The 18,759-nt window shown below is 46.4% G+C and overlaps 2 long non-coding RNA genes across 4 annotated transcripts in view; one reads left to right on the plus strand and one right to left on the minus strand.

Annotated features, from left to right (window-relative positions):
• The window catches only part of LOC103560043 (uncharacterized), a 224,494-nt gene that overhangs the window by 11,281 nt on the left and 194,454 nt on the right, over positions 1 to 18,759 (plus strand). The gene's annotated exons all lie outside the window — the stretch shown is intronic.
• On the minus strand, positions 4,022 to 17,402 carry LOC139078782 (uncharacterized). The gene is made up of 3 exons (XR_011531896.1): positions 17,055 to 17,402; positions 7,441 to 7,549; positions 4,022 to 6,759 (listed from the first exon to the last, which is right to left on the minus strand). It is a non-coding gene; the product is annotated as an uncharacterized lncRNA (long non-coding RNA).

The raw sequence follows: 18,759 nt of genomic DNA on the forward strand, positions 1-18,759 counted from the left end.
GAGCCGCCTGTTCTGGACCACTGCACATTCTGGCAGCCTTGGGCGTACTGAACCTTCTCACCACACAGGACACATCTCCTCTGGAGTAGTGCACTAGCCTCCTAAGGGGTCTCCCTGCCTTTGCTCCTGTCGCCCTGGGCTTACTCCTAACACAGCAACTGAGGGATCCTCCTAAAACACACAGTCTGAGCAGGCCAGCCTCTACCAGAGCCTTCCAGTGGCCCCCAAGTTCTCCCAGTGACCTGTAACACCCTCCTGGTGGGCCCCAACTCCCTCTCTGGGCTTCTCTCCCAGCCCTCTCCCCTCACTCACTCCACTCCCTCATGTTCCTCAAACACACCACACTCTCTTCTGCTCCAAGACCTCTGAGCCTCTTCTCCTTTCCCGGAACGCTCTTCTGCCAGATATCCACTCAGCTCTCTCCCTCACTTCCTTCAGTCTCTGCTCTGATATCACCTCAGGAGAGAGACCTTCCCAGACCACCTATGGAGAGCACCCCTCTTCCCTGCTCTGCTGCACTCTAACCCCTTACCCAGCTTTATCTTCTACACAGACCTCATCAGCACCTGTCATGACTTTGATTTGTGTGAGTGTTTGCTTCCTGTCAGCCTCTCCCTACAGAACAGAAGCCCCAAAAGGTTATCTCGTCTGGTCCACCGCTGTTTCCCAAGATCCCCTCTGGGTACCTGGCACAGCGAATATCAGATGAATGAATGAATGACAGGAAGTCTTCTAGAAGATGTTGCGTGGTCAGACTGGGTCAGCTAGAGTCAACCAGCAAGCAATGCTGGGTTCAGAAGACACCAATATAGTGGATGTCAGAGTTACTGCATGAAGTTCAAAGACATACTTTCCTTATTCATTCTTTCACTAAACAATTTCCATGCATCTACTTTGTGCCAGGTGTCTATCCCTCTCACGAGAATTTCTTCCGTGTCGGATAAGGAGAGCACCCCTCCTATAATAATGCACCATAAAACAGGTATTTTACAATGATTCTCATAGTACAATGGAATAGTCTAGAAATACCCATGCTGTTGGGAACTGCTGGAAAATGTGTCATACAAGTATAAACACGTGAGAATGTTCAGAACTGCTAACTTGCAAGGTCTCTCTTGTTTTTTCCAGCCTTCCTATTTCCTCAGTTTACCTGCCTGTTTGTCTTCTTTGGGCTCCTCAATTTAGAATGAGTCCAAAGGAGGAATTTGCCCCTCCAGTCGGATCAGAGAGTGCTCAAGGACACAGAGGCTGCGAAACCCGCTGGTGACTCAGGAATGTTCTATGATTAGCCAGGTGCTGAGATCACTCGATCGACAGCTGGGGCCACGCTGTTTACTAAGAGGATGACTTACAGATGGGAGGGGAGTTGTGCAGGCTGAGCAGAGGGGCAAGAGGACAGGTGGGGCCAGGAGAAATGAGAGAGTCACCAAGTCATCCTAATAAGGTGATCAGGTTTCCACCTCATGACTCTACAGCTGCACCTGGTCTGCATTCTCAGCACAAGAACCACGTTCTCAAAAAGGTCAGCTTTAAAATAATCAAAAAGTGATCTGCCCATGGTGCTGCTTAAGCACTTCATGAAGAATATTTGCCAAGTCTTCTCTTCTCTAGGCAGATTCCACCTTGAGTTGCCTAAATTTTTAAGTTCCTTCCCAGGGCGTGGGAAGAAAGTTTCCTGCATCGTGGGCTTACAGGTCTGGAGAAGGCAAGCTCTTCGTGATCTCACAGATGTGGCTGTGGAAGAGCTTGTGAGAGCCCCAGAGACCTCACCACATAGAAGCCTCATCCTGGAATAGACAGACAAACACCTGCTGGAGGAACATCAAAGGGGAAGGTGGAGTGTCCCGAGGACAACTTGAGCAACCGCACCACTCGTGATGAACATCCACTGCCTGCCAGGCCCAGGCAGTGGCATTGTGGATGGCTCTGACCTCTTCAGCTGCAACAGCAGGGTGACCACCTTACCCCTGGACAGGTCTGCGAACGGTCCTGGCCTGTCCTGTTCTCAAACAAAAGCTTTCCAAAAACTCTAAAAGCCCCTAAATATTTAGCTGGCTCTGTGTACTTAAGAGTTTACTATTTATTAAAAAAAAAAGTTAAACCTAACAAACCAGTTTGTAATGGCCCAAACTGTCTATCAACAGTAGAAAAAATAACTAAATAATGTCATATTCATAGAATTGACTCCCATACATCAGTGAGAATCAAAGAATTACAATTGCAAGCAGCAACAAGGATGAATCTCAAAAACACGACAGTGCGCACAGGGAGCCAGACGCAAGAAGACAACTGGGTGCTGACCGCACGATGTCTTTATGAGAAATTCTATGAAGTTCACCAACGGGCACCTCTAAACTATGGTGTTAGAAGCCAGGGTGGTGGTCACCCTCCGGGAGTCGCACCGAGAGGAGAGAGGAGAGGAGGTATGAGGAGGGCTTTGGGGTGCCAGTCATGGGGTGTTTCTGGATCTGCGTGCTGTCATCCAAGAGCATTCGCCTTATAAAAGTGTGTCATGACACTTATAATTTTGCATTCTTTTCCATATGCATGTCATACTTCCATTGTTAAAAAAGCAGTTCATTGATTATTCTTTTGAATCTTCTTAATAAACATGTACTGAGTTTACACCGGCCTGCAAACCCCCGTAGGACTGGCCTGACCATCTCTCTCACTTCATCTCCTGCTGCCCTTGCGCTTGTTCACTCAGCTCTTACTGTTCTTCTTTCATACCACCCCAGGGCCTTGCACTGGCTGATCCTTCTGCTTGGAACGCTCTCCCCACAGATATCTGCAGGGCCTGATTTCTCACCTCCTTCACATTTTATTCTAATGCAAGGGATTGACAAGCTGCAGCCTGTGGCCAAACTTGGTCTCCCGCCTATTTCTGTAAATGAAGTTTCATGAGGCACAGCCATGCTCATTCCTTTATGTAATGTGTAGGGCTGCGTTTGCACTAAAACATTGTTGAGCAGTTGGCCAGCAAAGGATAAAGTATGTAGTCTCTGGCCCTTTGCAGAAAAGGTTCACCAGCCCCTGCTCTGAGGCCACCTTCCCAGGGAGGGCTTCCCTGACCTCATTTAAAACTGGAATCCACTGGATGTGGAGAAAAGGGGACACTTGTGCACTGCTGGTGGGAGTGTAAGTTGGGGCAACCAGTATGGAAAACAGTATGGTGGTTCCTCAAAAAATTAAAGAGAGAACTACCATATGATCCAGGAATTCCACTTCTGGATATTTACCAAAGGAAAAAAATCACTACATTGAGAAGATATCTGCATCCCATGTTCGCTGCAGCATAATTCACAATAGCCAAGACATATAAACAACCTAAGTTTCCGCTAGTGGAAGAAGAAGAATATTATTCAACCATAAAAAAGAAGGAAATCCTGCCATTTGCAACAACATGGATGGACCTTGAGGGCAATATGCTAAGTGAAATAAGTCAGAGAAGGACAAATCTCATATGATCTCATTGATATGTGGAATCTAAAAATAAAAGAATGCATAGAGACAGAGAACTGATTGATGGTTGCCAGAGGTGGAGGCTGAGTGGTAAGTGAAATGGATGAAGGCCATCAAAAGGTACAAACTTCCAGTTACAAGATAAATAAGTCCTGGGGATGTAACGTACTGTAAGTGCACGCTAGTAAAAATTTCAAGAGAAACTGGAATCCATCCCCGCTCCCCTTCCCTCCCACTTTGCCCCTCCCCTCTACATTTTACCCAAAGCATTTACCAACAACTGGCAGACTCCAGATATTACTGTTGTTGTTGTTTTAAATGTTTCGGTCTCCCCTCAGGAGAATGTAATCTCCACGAGGGCAGGGCTTTCTGTGTGTTTTGTTCTCTGACTGTGACCCTGGCACCTCAAGCAGGGCCTCACACAGAGTGATGATTCTATAAACGTGTGGGAGCAGTGAGAGCACTGGACTCAGCTGATGTGCCAGGTGCTATGCTGACCAACTCTATAATCTTTAGCTCATTTATATTCTTTGCCTCATTTAGAGGATTTTTTTCCTAGTGTGGGTAGGTCTCAGTTAAAATGAGATCTTTGGCAAGTGTAATTTCTTTTAAAATTTCAGTGGATTAAGGGTAGCAGCAGCCATGGTAGAAAGTACTCAATATTAGCATCTGACACTTAAGAGTGGGGATGAGCTTAAGAAAGAGAGGGGTGTGATATTAGCTTTGTCTACTTTAAGCCAAAACAAATTGCAAAGCTGAAGAGCCCCTGTCAAGAAAGAACCATCCTTGGGAGCAGCTCATATGATCGTGGGGTCCTATGGCCTTCATCCTGGGAAAAGCAGGAGCTGATGGCAGCAGAGTTTGAATTCTTGGCTCACTTCCGGAGTTGTTTTCCAATTCCTCAGTAAATCTTCACTTTCTCTCACAGTGAAACAGATCCAAGGATGGGATCTCTCAGTATTACTTCTTACAGCTACCTGTGAATTTACAATTCTCTCTAAATAAAGAATTTAATTAAAACTACCTTTCCAAGGGTTTGGCTCTGCTTATCTCTTCATTCTTGAGGACAAAGGAAAGCTGGAAAACACACACATTCTTCTGTGCTATGGGCTTGACGTACAGTGTCTTCATAAAAATGCTTGTGACCTTAGAAACTTCATAACTAATGTTGTAGGTATGACAGGACAACTCTGTAACTGACTTTTAAAAGCAAATTGCTTTGAATCTTCATTTTGCTAGTGAATCGGGTGGTAATTAAAAACGGCCAGTTCAGCAGAAGGCCAACTCTGACAGTGGCTAACAGAGTGAGGGTCTGGGCAGTGGTTCGGTCATGGTCCATCACCCCCAGCCCTACAGATGGAAAAGGCTCAGGGTGGGGGGCGCCCACGGCCATGAGGCTGCCTGAGGAGAGTCGGGCTCCAGAGACAGCCCCACTCTCCTCACCTGTTCAAATGTTAACCCCAACAGAACGTCCAGCCACCTAAGGAAAAACATATTGTCAAGATGCAGGTTGCAGCCATCAGGGAAATGCAAATCCAAGACACAGTGTAAATCCACTTTACCACATCACACCCACTAGGATGGCTACAATCAATAAGTGAGATAACAGCAAGTGTTCCTGGTGAGGACGTGGAGAAATCACAGCCCTCACACACTGTCGGTGGGAATGTAAAATAGTCCAGCCTCTGTGGAAAACAGTCGGCCAGTTCTTCAAAATTTAAACATACAGTTACCACATAAACCAGCAATTCTAGCCACTCCTGGGTAAATGAAAACATACATCCACACAAAAGTGTGCACACATGCGTTCACAGCAGCAGTATTCATAAGAGCCAAAAAGTGGAAACAACTGAAATATCCATCAGCCAATGAATGATCAGTACATTGTGGTAGATCCATACAATGGAATCTCATTTGGTAATAATAAGACATGAAGACACGACAATGTAAAGGAACCTGGGAAACCTTATGCTAACTGAAAGACTCTAGTCGCAAAGACCACACGATGTATGATTCCATCATATGATCTGTCCAGAACAGGCAAATCGATGGAGACAGGAAGCAGATTAGTGATTGCCTAGGGCCGGGAGAAATGCAGAGGTTGGGTGAGCGACAACCATGGCGGCTGATGTCTCCTTGGAGGGAATGAAGTGTTCTAAAATTGACTGTGGTGACGGTCTCACAACTCTGTGAATATACTGAACACCACTTTAAATGGGTGACTTGTATGGCATGTATTTTATATCCCAATAAAGCTGTTAAACAAACAGATGTGAGAGGATGCCGCTCAGAGACTCTGAACAGGCCTGACCCTCATTCACAAGATGCACCTGGTCCCTCTTGAAAGTTCTGCCCTGGCCCGGTTACCTCACCAGCCTGAGCCTGGCTGTGGGGCCTGCATCTCCCAGGTTCTCCTCCTTCCCTGCTTAGTGAGTGACTTAGGAAACGACCATAAACTGAAGGTGAGGGCTTTTACAAAATACAATGTGCCATATAAATTCACCATAATCAGCTCAGTTGGTCCCCAAACAGCATAAAGCCGAGGAGGGGGGGAAAGCAATGGGACCCAGAGAAGGAAGGAGTTTGCCAGGACGAGGGCACTCATTAGGCCTCTTCGCTCGGCTAGAGGTCTCCTGGTAGGAAAATGCATCAGACTGAGCACTCTCTGGGCACCCTGAAGGGGAAAATGGCTCTCGGGTATTTGGCAACACATGACATAACAAAAATAAAAAGACTCACAACATGCAGGGGCCATCCGGAGAGCCAGGAAAGAAAAACAAAAAGGTGAGACACAGGGCTGATGGCTGAAGGGTGGTTTTCTCTCCCCCATTCATTAACAGGAAAATAAATGAGTAACTGCTGAACCTCTCAATTTTCAGTTAGGATTCAATGCCAGGAAGCGTTTCTGCCTCAGCACCTAAATGATTCACAACTGCTCAAAACATCTCCCATAAACCTGCATCAGGGATAAACGTGCTCCGCAGCACTCTGTTGACGGGCTCTGTGTGTGTGTGGGTGCGTGTGTACGCGCATGTGTGTGTGTGTGTGTGTCCATCTCAGTTCCTGAAGAGCAGGTGTCTGGTCTCCTACCATTGCCAGACCTCACCTGGAAGGCGGAAACCTGCTCTTTGGCCGGCCCCCTTTCTGAAGGTATCACTTAGCCTGACATCTCTAGGGATTACACTTTAGTTTGTTAAACTTCTTAGTCTTGGACAGAGCAGGGTTCAAATCTCAGTCCCCCACTCACTGGCTGTGGGACTTGGGACAGGATACATCTCTGTGGCCCATTTTCCGCACCTGTAACACAGAGACATGAATTCTCACTTCATAGGGCTGCTTCTAGGATGAAATGAAAGGAAAGGAGCTTAGCAGGGGGGCTGGCACTGTAGCAAGTACTCAGTAGACTGTGGCTTTCCCTGTCACCACTGTCATGACTATTTGGTAAAGCGTGTTCACGTATGGATTCTTTCAGCTAACCAATGTTTGTGTTGAGCACCTGTGGTGTCCCAGGCGCTGGGGATGTTCTAGACCCTGGGAGGCAGCAGCATCCCTGGCCTCCCATCTACCTGGGAAGACAAGCAAGCAGGCACCCGAAGAAGAAGGAGTTAATAAACAGCCATAAGTGCTATGAAAAAGTGACAAGGAGCAATGTGATCTGGAGTGTCACTTTAGAGAGAAGACTCAGACAGTGTGTGTGATGGGGCATTAAAATTGTGTGGTTCCGTAAATGCTCACTGGTTGATCAACTGATCGACTGGAGAACCTTTCTAAGCTCTCCTGCAAAAGTGAGGCCAGGGACCAGTGGACGGACATGCACCTGATACCCTCGCTGCATCCCGCTCACACACGACTGAGAAATCTCCAGGCCTTCCCTTTCCGCTTTCCTCCTCGCTAAGGCCAGGCCCCTTTCTTCTTGTTCCCACTGTCTCAGGTCCTCGGGGATCTATGTAAATGACTATTCCTTGAAAGGAATCTCACATGTCAGATGTCTTTCAGCTTCTGTGACTCTTCTTCACACATCACTGAGGGAGTCCAATTTTAAACAGGGTCCTTGGGACGAAAGGTCCTCTCTGAAGACATCCTGAGTCTGAAAGACACAGAGACAAGCAGAGAAGGGGGAACAGCATTTATTCCAGTCACTCTGGAAAGGAGGAAAACAAAATGATGCAACGGAAGAAGCAGTGAGGACATTCCAAAAAACCGGGATGTGAATTCCATTCATCCAGCACAAATACAAGCCCAGGTCATTCTGGCCCATACAAACTACCCCTCCATGGGGTTGCTATTATTCCCTAATAAAAGATGGTCAACATTGTTTTCTAAAACAGAAAATTCTGGAAGGATGCACCAAAAATATCTGTGGAGAGTGGTGACCCCTAAGGAGTACATCTGGGCTCTGGTATATGAGGATGATTTATTTTTCATTGAATCATCTTTTGTATTATTTGAACTTTCACTATAATAATCATTAAAGAGAATTATTGTGCTCTATAATAATTATTAAAGAAAAAAGATATTCTCACTAAAATAAATGATGGGAAATTACTGATTTGAGAGGTGCTGCGTATTAATCAATGATTACAAGTTTTAGGAGTTACTATCCTTTGTCTAAACCATTGGATGATCCAACAATGTATAAAAAGGATTTCACACCATAATCAAGTGGGATTCATTCCAGGTATGCAAGGCAGGCTTGCCACTAAAAATCAATTAATATAGGGGCTGCTCCGGTGGTGCAGAGGTTGTTTGCACATTCCTCTTTGGCAGCCCAGTGTTCGCCAGTTCAGATCCCGGGTGCAGACCTACACACCGCTTATTAAGCCATGCTGTGGCAGGCGTCCCACATATAAAGTAGAGGAACATGACCATGGATGTTAGCTCAGGGCCAATCTTCCTGAACAAAAAAAGGAGGATCGGCAGCAGATGATAGTTCAGATCTTCCTCAAAAAAAAAAAAAAAATCAATTAATATAGTCGATCACAACAACAATCTGAAAAAGAAAAATCACACGATCATATCACATAAATGCAGAAAAATCTTCTGACAAAATCCAATACCGATTCATGATAAAATCTCTCAGTAAACTAGAAATAGAGGAAACTTTCTCAACTTGACAAAAAATAGCTACAAAAAAAGCTGCAGCTCGTATCACACTCAATGGTGACAAACTCACAGCTTTCCACCTAGGATCAGGTACAAGGCAAGGATGTCCCCTCTCACCACTCCTTTTCAATGTCGCACTGGAAGTCCTTGCCAATGCAAAAAGGCAACAGAAGGCAATAAAAGGCATACAGCTGGGAAGGAAGTAGTAAAGCTGTCATCGGTCACAGACGACATGATCATCTATGTAGAAAGTTTGAAAGAATCAACAAAAAAACTCCTGGAACTAATAAGGGATTATAGCAAGGTTGTAGGATACAAGGTTACTACACAAAAGTCAATCTCTTCCCTATATACCAGCAATGAACAGTGGAACTTGAACTTCAATCATTGTATGTCACTTATTTCTAGAACAAAGGAAAAACATAGCAGCGGTGACCATGCTCACGTCAACAATGCCTTATCATGAGGAGGAAAGAGCCATGCAAACAGGAGTCTGGAGGCCTGGGTCCCAGTCCTCTCTGTCACTCACCAGGTTAAGTGCCCTTCTCTGCTCTGGACTTCAGGGGATCCTGAGAAAGATGCAGGCATTGGACTAAAAGTCGAAAATCCTTTCCAACTTTCTAAGTCCTCTCTGACAATAAAGGCACGTTTACCTTCTTCAAAGTGACTTATGTTCTACAAATTACAAAACTAACACATGCTTACCAAGACTTCAAATGGTACAGAAGTAAATAGAGAAAGGCAGGGAAATTATCATGTGCTTCTCCCCACCTGAACTTGCAATTCCTCTCTCGTTGCAGAGTTAACACTGCTCAGAGGCTAACACGGTGCTGTCCAATATGGCAGCCACTAGCATTGCAGCTATTTACATTTAGGTTTTAGTGAATTAAAATTATACAATGTTAAAAATTCAGTACCTCAGAGATTTAGAAGTCCTCCAAATACCATGGTCTAGGATTGCTAGGTTTTTCACTTCCAGAGTCAACCTCAAAACTACAAGGTAAATTACCATAGAGGACGGATAGAAAATTCTATTGGTATCATCATTCATCTTTTTTTTCTTTGCAATTTCTTAGGAGTGAATTTTAAATTTCAAACTACAAACAGTGTCTGAACCATGCCAAACATGTGAAGGGAACGGAAGATATCTTTCAATTACCTAGTTACATTAGATGGCAAAACATTCATAAATACACGGTAAGTTGATTGCAGTTTTCATTTGGATATACATTGAGCCACATGTTGACTAGAAGAAAGTAGAGAAGAAATAAAACTCTGTCCTTAGATGACAGGTCTAAGATATCAAGGTGCTTGCTGGCCCAGAAATGCAGTCAGTGCACGGTTTTTCTCTTGTGCAATTAAAAGTGTTGTCAGTGGAGAAGAATTACATCATTTAGGCTACGAAGGAAGATTCAAAAGCAAAATAACAGTAGTATTTAGTGGTGTAGAGCAAACCTAAAAGCTAAGACACCATACCCCATCCTAACTTTGCTAAATATGCAACTATGGGCAAATTACATACCCTCTCTGGATCTCAACGTAATCAAATAGCTAATGTACACTATTTACATAAGACTCAAGGATATCAAGAGGCTTATGAGTGAAGAGAAAGGATGCTGCTAAACAAAGAACCAATAAATACCCAACAGCACCGTAACACTGTACATGACACCTATATACAGATACAGATCACATTATTTTCACAACAATGAGCAGTAATATGTGTACAGACAAGCCCCCAAAATAACATCAGCTGGCAACATCAAGGAAGAACTAGTAGCCAACGTATTAATTAGGTTTTGGTCCTCTCTTCCTTTAATACGGCTAATTATTACTGATTTTTTAAAACTGCTTAATTTTATAATCAATCCATCAAATACAATGATATTGTATTTGAATTTTTAGTTTGTATGTGAAGACCCTGGTTCAGTCAGTCCTTTTCAGACCAACGTTTACCACCAAGGCCTAGTGCCTTAAAGCAACAAATTATGCTTCTGAGGTGACAGATAACAAACCAAATGCCGATCTGTTAACATGCTAATTGCATTCCCCTGCTACAGAATGACCATATTCCAAACCTTATCATAGTATATCGATATATTCAAACAAAACTTTATTGAACATCTAAGGTCCAGGTCATTACGTTACTAATACTAGGTTATTTCTTGGAGAGATTTTACAGAATTTGGATTTATTATAATTAATATTCACAATAACCCCCTGGAAAGCAAACAGAAAACAAAATTTGCCAAAGAAGACATCTGAGATATAAATCAATACTAAGCAAAGGATAAATTACTGTAGCCTAACTTGCAAAGCTGTCCCTCATATAACATGTTAACTTTCATTTGGTGCCACATTGACAGAATTTTTAAATGTATTATCTATTTAATGTTCACGACATTGTCTTAAAGGGCAACTTTCCTAGAGTGAAAATCCTGTGCTTGTAACTCAGAACCTTAAGGCTGAGAGAGGCCTTTTTCATTTGCTAGTCCAAGCCGGGAAATGAGGATTAAGAGCAGGAAAATGCTTTTCCACTGATAACTCTATTTGGCTGCCTTGTTTGCGGAAGAACATGGAGAAGCTCTTGCTCAGGTCAGAGTTGCCTAATAAAGGAAAAATGATCAAGTAGATTAGTGATTACCTAGGGCTGAGAGGATTGGGAGGAAGCGAGGGTATGACTGCTAAAGGGCTCAGGGTTTCTTTCAGGGATGATGAAAGTTCTAAAATTGATTGTGGTGATGCTCACACAATTCTGTGAATATATTAAATTTATACACTTTGAGTACGTGCGTGAATTTTACAGTATGTGAATCATATCTCAATAAAACTGTTACCCAATAAAAGCAAACAACATCTTCGTATTATTTTGAAATTACTGTAAACCTCATAGATGCCCTGAAAGGATCTCAGGGACTTCCAGGGGTCCCGGAACACACCTTGAGAACCACTGACCCAGATAAAGCGACTACACTAGCTATTGGAGGTCATCTTCCTAGAAGTCATTGCCCCCTTCCCCTTCCTCCTTCTGGAAAGAGGCCTGGGTTTTTGGTATTGACCCCTCCCCCATGCAGAACACCACCAGGAGGGAAGTTAGACCCACCCTGAGTCCCAGGGTCAGCCTCTGGTCACCTTAAGCTAATAGGTACATTCCCTTCCACTGATGACAGTCACTGGTGCAGGGTTTGCAGGGTTGGGCATGCGGCCTAGGAGGTCTGATCAGAGTGACTGCAGGACTTTTGCTTGGAATGCTGAGTCAGAAGAGGTTTCTCTCTTCCTCTGGAGGGGACCCTATGAAAACGTGAGAACTGGAACTACTACAACCATTCCAACAGCAGTCCAAGGATAAAGTCATCACAAAAGGCAGGACGGTCCTTGAACTAAGTCCTTAACTCAGGACTTCCGGATATATGAGACAGTAAATGTCCTTCATGTTAAAGTCAGTTTGAATTAGAGTTTGCTAGATGAGTGAAAGCATCCAGCTATATACTGTCCAACCAATGTGGAGCTAACAGGATTGCATTTTCCTCACAGTCAATGCACTCTGCCATTGCTTTGAGGACGTCAAGACATAAGATCTTAGCAGACCATTGAAATAACATTACTTTTTTTCAGAATATATTTAATACAAAGAGTAGGCCCATGTAATCTAGGCCTAAAAACATCAGAGCTGGGCCACAGTATTTAACAAACTGTCTCTCCCTTCTGTTCCTTTTGTGTCTGATTTTCAGTAGACCCTGAATGGCATTCTAGATGAGTTTGATAAAGAAAAGTGTGGGATTGTCCTTTTAGCAGAAAAGCGGTGGCTGGGGCCGGCCCTACAGCCAAGTGGTTGGGTTCCCGTGCTCCACTTAGGCGGCCCAGGGCTCGGATCCTGGGCGGGGACATGGCACTGCTCATTAGGCCATGTTGAGGTGGCGTCCCACATGCCACAACTAGAAGGACTCAAAACCAAAATATGCAACTATGTACTGGGGGGATTTGGGGAGAAAAATAAAAGCAGAAACAAAAAAAGAAAAGGTGTGGCCCTTAGTTGCTCTTGGCTTGGATTTTACAGCGGGATTCTCATGGAGCCCGACACTCAGCTTAGCACATATGGATGTCTGCATGTGACCATCCAATTCCTGCTCCAACAGAGAAGAAACTCAGGGAGCAGGAGCTACTCCCCTTTTTTAAAACTAAATTGATTAGAGTAGTACTCTCCATTTGGATGGTGTTTTGACACTCACAACGTGCTTTTACACACATCATCTCAGGTCTTGCACAGTCACAAACTGATAGAATTTGGGCTTAAAAATGTTAGATTCTAAGTCAAAGCCTTCCCACTACTTAGGATTACATCTAATACACCTTCACATAATATCAAGATAACACTTGGTATTTTTCTCAGCGCTTACTGTGGGCCGGGGACTAAGCACTTGACATATGAGATGGCTTGTAGCTGCCCAGAACCCAGCAATTCAGTAAGGACTGACCTGATATTTAGTAACACAAACTAAGAAGAGTTATCCAATAATTTTTCTTGTCCTGGAATTTGATCACACAGAGATTCCCTGAAATAAGCCAGGGTTTACGTAACTTCTTATTAAACTCTCCTGACAGTTTTATTGTAACAATAATTGTAACTCACTTTCACCTATTCTGACAGACACTACTGCTTGCTCAGCCAACAGCCATCCCTGCCCCTCACCACAGACACACACACACCTCTCCATTCCCCCCATAATGGCAAAGTCCATCTCTCGTTATAGAGAGTGAAGAGTGAAGACACCAGACACACACCATCCTAGACTCTTCTGCAGCTAGGGCATGGGTATATGACCCAATCCTGGCCAATGGGATCCGAGGAGAAGATTTATGAGGGCCTCTAGAAAAGGTGTTCTTCCATGATTAAAAGGAATGCATGAGGAAATACCACCTTTTATATGGTGGATGTGGTAGTGCCTAGCGACATCCAGAATTACTGCAGCGATCTCATAATCATGATGACTGGGTGACATAAGCTGGTGTGCTGAGGATGGCAGAGTGGAAAGGTGGAAAGCGTCTGGGTCCATGCAGAGCTGCTGAACAACACTGAAGCTGTCCTACCTCTGGACTTCTCCTTAGGTAAGATAATAAGTGTCCTTACTATTGAAGCCATGTTAGCTGGCCTGCTGTCTTACTTTCAGCCAAAAGCATCCTAACTCTCAAGTCTCAAGAGGCAGTGCTCCAGAGAAGAAAGGGCTCTGGACTTTGAGTCAAATGACCTGGGTTCTGGTTCACTTACTTCCCAGGTGACCCAAATTGCTTCATCTCTCTGAACCTCCTTTTCCATAACTATAAGACTGAGATAAAACAGAGATAATACAAGAGAGTTATAAAAATCACAGGAGATAATAAGTATACAACCACTCTGTCAACAGCAATGTTTTACGCAAATGTAATTGATTTTATGTAATAAGTAAACCTTACACTTTTAAAACTGGAGTCATCCATCTCCCCAATTCCTTTATTTTACAAAAGAAGAAACACTGACTCCAATGTCAAATGACTCACTCAATGTCACACAACTGGTTAGTAACATAACTAAACCACACATCTCCTGATTCCCAATCTAATGTTGTCATGCTACCCTCACGCTGATAGGTAATGAGCTAGACTAAATGTTGGGCACTCATTCATTCAGCAAGTGTTTACTGAACACATACTATATGTCAGATTCTACTCTAGCTACTGGGGACTCCTTGATGAAAAACAACAACAAAATATTCCTGAACTCATGGATATAATAGTGTGGAAAGGAAGTTAATCTATATCTACAAGTATATGCTGAGTGCCTACTACATGCTAGGACTATGCTAGGATTTCTACTCAAATCCAGATCCAAATTTGCAGCCGATTCCAACAATATCAACCAAGTGTACCAGGCTTTTCTAAAGAATGAATAATGTGAAAGTCTACATATTACTCAATAAAAGTCAGGATTAAAAATAGCAGGTTCATTAGAAGGGCTTGTGAATACCATGCTGGTATCCAAAAACGCGGACAGATGGGGAAGATGGCTAGGACTCCACTCCACTTGAAAGAGGAAGACTGAATGAAAGAGGTTAGAGCTCAGCCACGTCCTTCTACAGTCTCCAGGATCAAGGGTTGGCTCAATCCGAAAAGACCAGTAGAGACCATTTAGAGACTCCTTCCCTCCCCCAGGCCTCTGTCTGGTGCCCTAGACTCTGCTTTGCTCCTTGTCAATTTGAATTCCTCTTCCACCCTACCTAAACATTCACATGCAAATGACGTGACGACAAAGAATTCCAGACCCTGTGAAAAAAGACAGAGCATGTGGCTTTTGGCATCTCCTCCTGGGAATGGCTATCAGGCTGCTGAGACCTGCCATTAGGTCGGTTGTTGGAGAGTTTTCTTTGCCAAAATACAGCACAATATATAATTTGGAAAAAGAATATTTAAAGAATATTTAAAAGCTGTTGTTTTTCAAAAAGAACCCATAAACCACCTCTTGCACAGGTTATGGAGGGAGGATGTGTTCGTCACTGTGCAACAGTCCACACACTCCTTTAACCTGGTGATTCCAAGGAATGGAGGAAAAAGGCAAGGAAGGAAGGAAGGAAGGAAGGACAGATGGACTTCCCAGGGTACATACTGGTGACTCCAAAAGGTTCTTTAAAAAAAAAACTCCTTTTGTTCTCACTCTAAAACAAATGGAAAGTTTCTTGGGACCTTATACCCAGAAGCGCAATTTCAATCCCTGGGTATAGAACACTAGGAAGGTACAAGGTCCAAAATTATCAAAATAAAAACCTTTTAATTCATTTTAATTGGTTAAATGATAATTTCCACTTAGGGGCAGCAAAAGATGTGCCACAAAGTGAAACATTGGATTTTTTTTTCAGAATGCCAAAATCAACATTTTGGAACATGGCATTTTACCTCTTTGGCATCAGTTGGGCAGAACAAACTCTAACTTTCCACACTGTTATTGGGCTGGCACAATTTATTGTTTCCCAGAACACCAGACAACAAATACACGTCCTTTGGGGACGGCTTACCTATTCTAAGCAAGACATAGTCCAGAAAGGGGAAAAAGTCAGGGGCATTCCCACCAAGTGAGCCTGGACAGGGCAGACAGAGGGCTGAGAGAGCAGAGGAGAAGTCCACAGCCCACTGCCTGCTCTTGCCCCTCATTATCGCCATGTTCAGGATGGGTTAAAGGACTTGTACATGCACTTTAGGACTTAAAGCAAAGAGCACAATCACTCTCTCTGGATCACAGGACAGTACACGGCAAACGTTTGTGTGCAACCCTGTGGCAGCAGGAAAACTGCCCACGCTGCTAATCCTTTCATTAAGGATTAAGCAGTGCTTAGCTCAGAATGAAATCAAGATCCTCCAGAACATTCAGTGGACAGGGAGCCCTGCATTTAAAAGACAGCTCAATCCTGGAGCTTCAAGCCTTGGAGTAGGTGAGAAGAGGAATTCCCAGAGATAAGTAAAGAAATTCGAGTCAGAAGCTAATATGCTGAGCCCTGACATGACTCTTCCAGATTGTGGGCAGCGAGTGGGTCATGGCAGCGGGCACACACCAGCCTACGTATACACGCACCGAAAGTGCACACATGCGCCTACACGCCCACACAAACACACACGCCCCAGCAGCTCACACCAGATCTCCTGCAAGCACAAAGGCACTTGCTACCCGAGGATGGGGCTGTCAGCAAAACTGCCCTCGCCCAAACAGCTCTCCCTTCTCCAGCTTGGGCGAGAGCCAACGTCCACCAACAATCCAAGGGGCGTTTTTTCTCCGGGACCCAGGTCCCGCAGGGTCCCTCCCTGCCCACCTCACAGCCCTTTTCCTTTGTCTGAAACAGATTTCACAGGATTCCTTCTGAGGTAGCTCCAGTTCCGCGCAGCGGTGCCCGTCCCTCAACGCTGGAGCTCCGGGCAGCCTGGCCGCTCTCACTCCCAGGAAACTTCGCCGCCGCCCCACGCGAAAAAAGGGCACGGGAAGGGAAGCGGCAGGGAGCGGGAGCGGATCCCTGGGGCTGAGGACACCTTCGGAGCCCAGGTGCGGGAGCCAGAAACGAGGCAAGGCAGGCTGGTGCATGCCTTCTCCACGTGGAAGAAGGGAGGAAGGATAGTGGCGACACACAGGTGCCCCTGTGGGCTCTCAGAGCTCCCATTTCCTGGCGGGGTGGAGGACAGTAGGGTTAGGGTCTCCTGGCAGACAGCTGCCCAGAGCCCCAAGCCTGGCCCCAGCGAGACGTGCGCATAGCATGCTCTCCGGGAAAGAGCCAAGCCGGGTACATGCCTCTGGCGCCTGTCTGGGACACTGTTCCCCATTGTTTGGTTCGCTCCCAGCCTCAGAGGGCGGAGGAAGTGAAATCTGGCTTTCCAGTTGGCACCAGGGTTCTCGTCCCTGCCAGCACACGCCCACGCGCGGAGCCCCACCTCCCGCCCCGCGCGTCCCAGCCTCCTTCGTCGTGCTCTACCCACACCTGGATGCTTCAGGAAATATCCGAATCGTTCAGTGCGTTTCACCTCCTGGGTGAGCGATTTGATGCTTGAGCTCGAAAGTGGATCCTTTTCATAGTCCTCCTGCCTCTCGGCACACAGTGGCAGGCGAACATGCACCGCGGCCCGGAGGAGCTAGCTGGAGGCTTGGGGTCGCGGCGGCGCTGGTCCGCGTGGACACAGCCTCGCACACGCACCATCCCGACACCGGGAGCTGCCAAGCCACAGGACATCAGTGGAGACGAGCGCCTGCGGCCACACATGCTGGACAGCCGGGGCGCGGCAGGCGGGTCCCTCCCTCGCTCTCCGTCCTCCTCCCTCGCCACCGCCTTGCCTCCACCTCTCCCGCTCCTTTCCCCGCCTCCGCCCCTCGTGCGCGCTGGTGCGCCTCCCTCCGCCTGGGCTCCCTTGCACGGGACGCCCCTGAGCCCGTGACCCCCGGCGGGCGCGCGACGCCCTCACTCCCACGTGTGGTGAGCAGCAGGAGGAGAAGACGGAGGGACGGCTGGAGTTGGTGGCCTGGGCGCCCTGGCAGTGGGCTGCACTGGCGTCACTGCATCAGGCTGGGCCCGCCGCCTCCTGCTCCAGTGGCCATTGCTCTAGGTACTGGTTGCGCTCTTCCCTGCCCGGGCTCCCCTACTCCTCCGTCCCACAGCGCACTGCTTGGCGGGGCCCCAGGGACATGGCCGCGGGCGGGGATGGAGGGTGATCCCGGCCTACACTCTCGGGGAGGATTCCACCGCGGGAGCGGATTGTTGGACCAGGGGCGAACCCAGAAGAGTGACACAGACCTTGGCAGGGCTACACCAGGAATGTGGCTAATAGCAACAACAATCTTTGTACTTATGGGATTTTTTTTTTAAGCCTGTATTTTATTTAATATTAACCAGGAGTCAGTCTCCTCCTCTAGGAATTTCAGAGCCTTCCTTAACGCAATTTCTCGTTTATGCCTCCCAGCAGCTCCTTGTGATCTCTGGTAGAGCTACCTTAGACCCAGCAAGGGGGTCCCTATCCTGCCCCTCCCTCTTTAGGAAGCTTCCTCCTGCTCCCCTTGTGGAGGGATCCGGATGGGCCCCGTCCGGATTTAGACCAATCTCTGGTTACTGGGGACTCTGGAATTCCCTGCCCGCCTCCACGGTGTTGGGGTTAGCGGATCTCCTGCCCCTCTGTCTGCCCCAGGGCGGCTCAGTCCCCCGTGTGATGTGTTCATAGGCCCAAGGAGGGGCCAAGACTCGACTCTGGAGGCAGGTGGTCGGAGATTGGACGTGGGGACCAGGACGTCCTGGAGTAGAAAGAGAAGGAGGGCCTCTCACCCTGCTGCCCTTCCTGAGCTGAACAGGTCATTATCACGGAGTATTTGTTAGAGGAGGGCCTTGTCGCCCTGTTCTCAGCTCTTGCTGCAGCTGCCCAGGGCCCCCTCTCCAGAGGTACACCCTGTCCTGGGGCTGGAGGGCGAGGTGGCCCAGCCATTTCACCCAACCTTGGCAAACTCCGAGGGGCCACATATCCTCTGGGACACCCAGTGGGGTCGGCTGAGGCTTGGTGGGGCCTGCACTGCAGTGGGACATCTCTCTCTTCCTGCTCCTGCTCCCTCCCCCTACTGATTACTAATAAATGCCCTACAGGGCAAACTCAGTCTCAGGATCTGCTTCTGGAGACTCCAAACTGTGACAATTTATCAAGATGGGA

The sequence above is a fragment of the Equus przewalskii genome, chromosome 22 (assembly GCF_037783145.1).
Source record: "Equus przewalskii isolate Varuska chromosome 22, EquPr2, whole genome shotgun sequence".
NCBI lineage: Eukaryota > Metazoa > Chordata > Mammalia > Perissodactyla > Equidae > Equus > Equus przewalskii.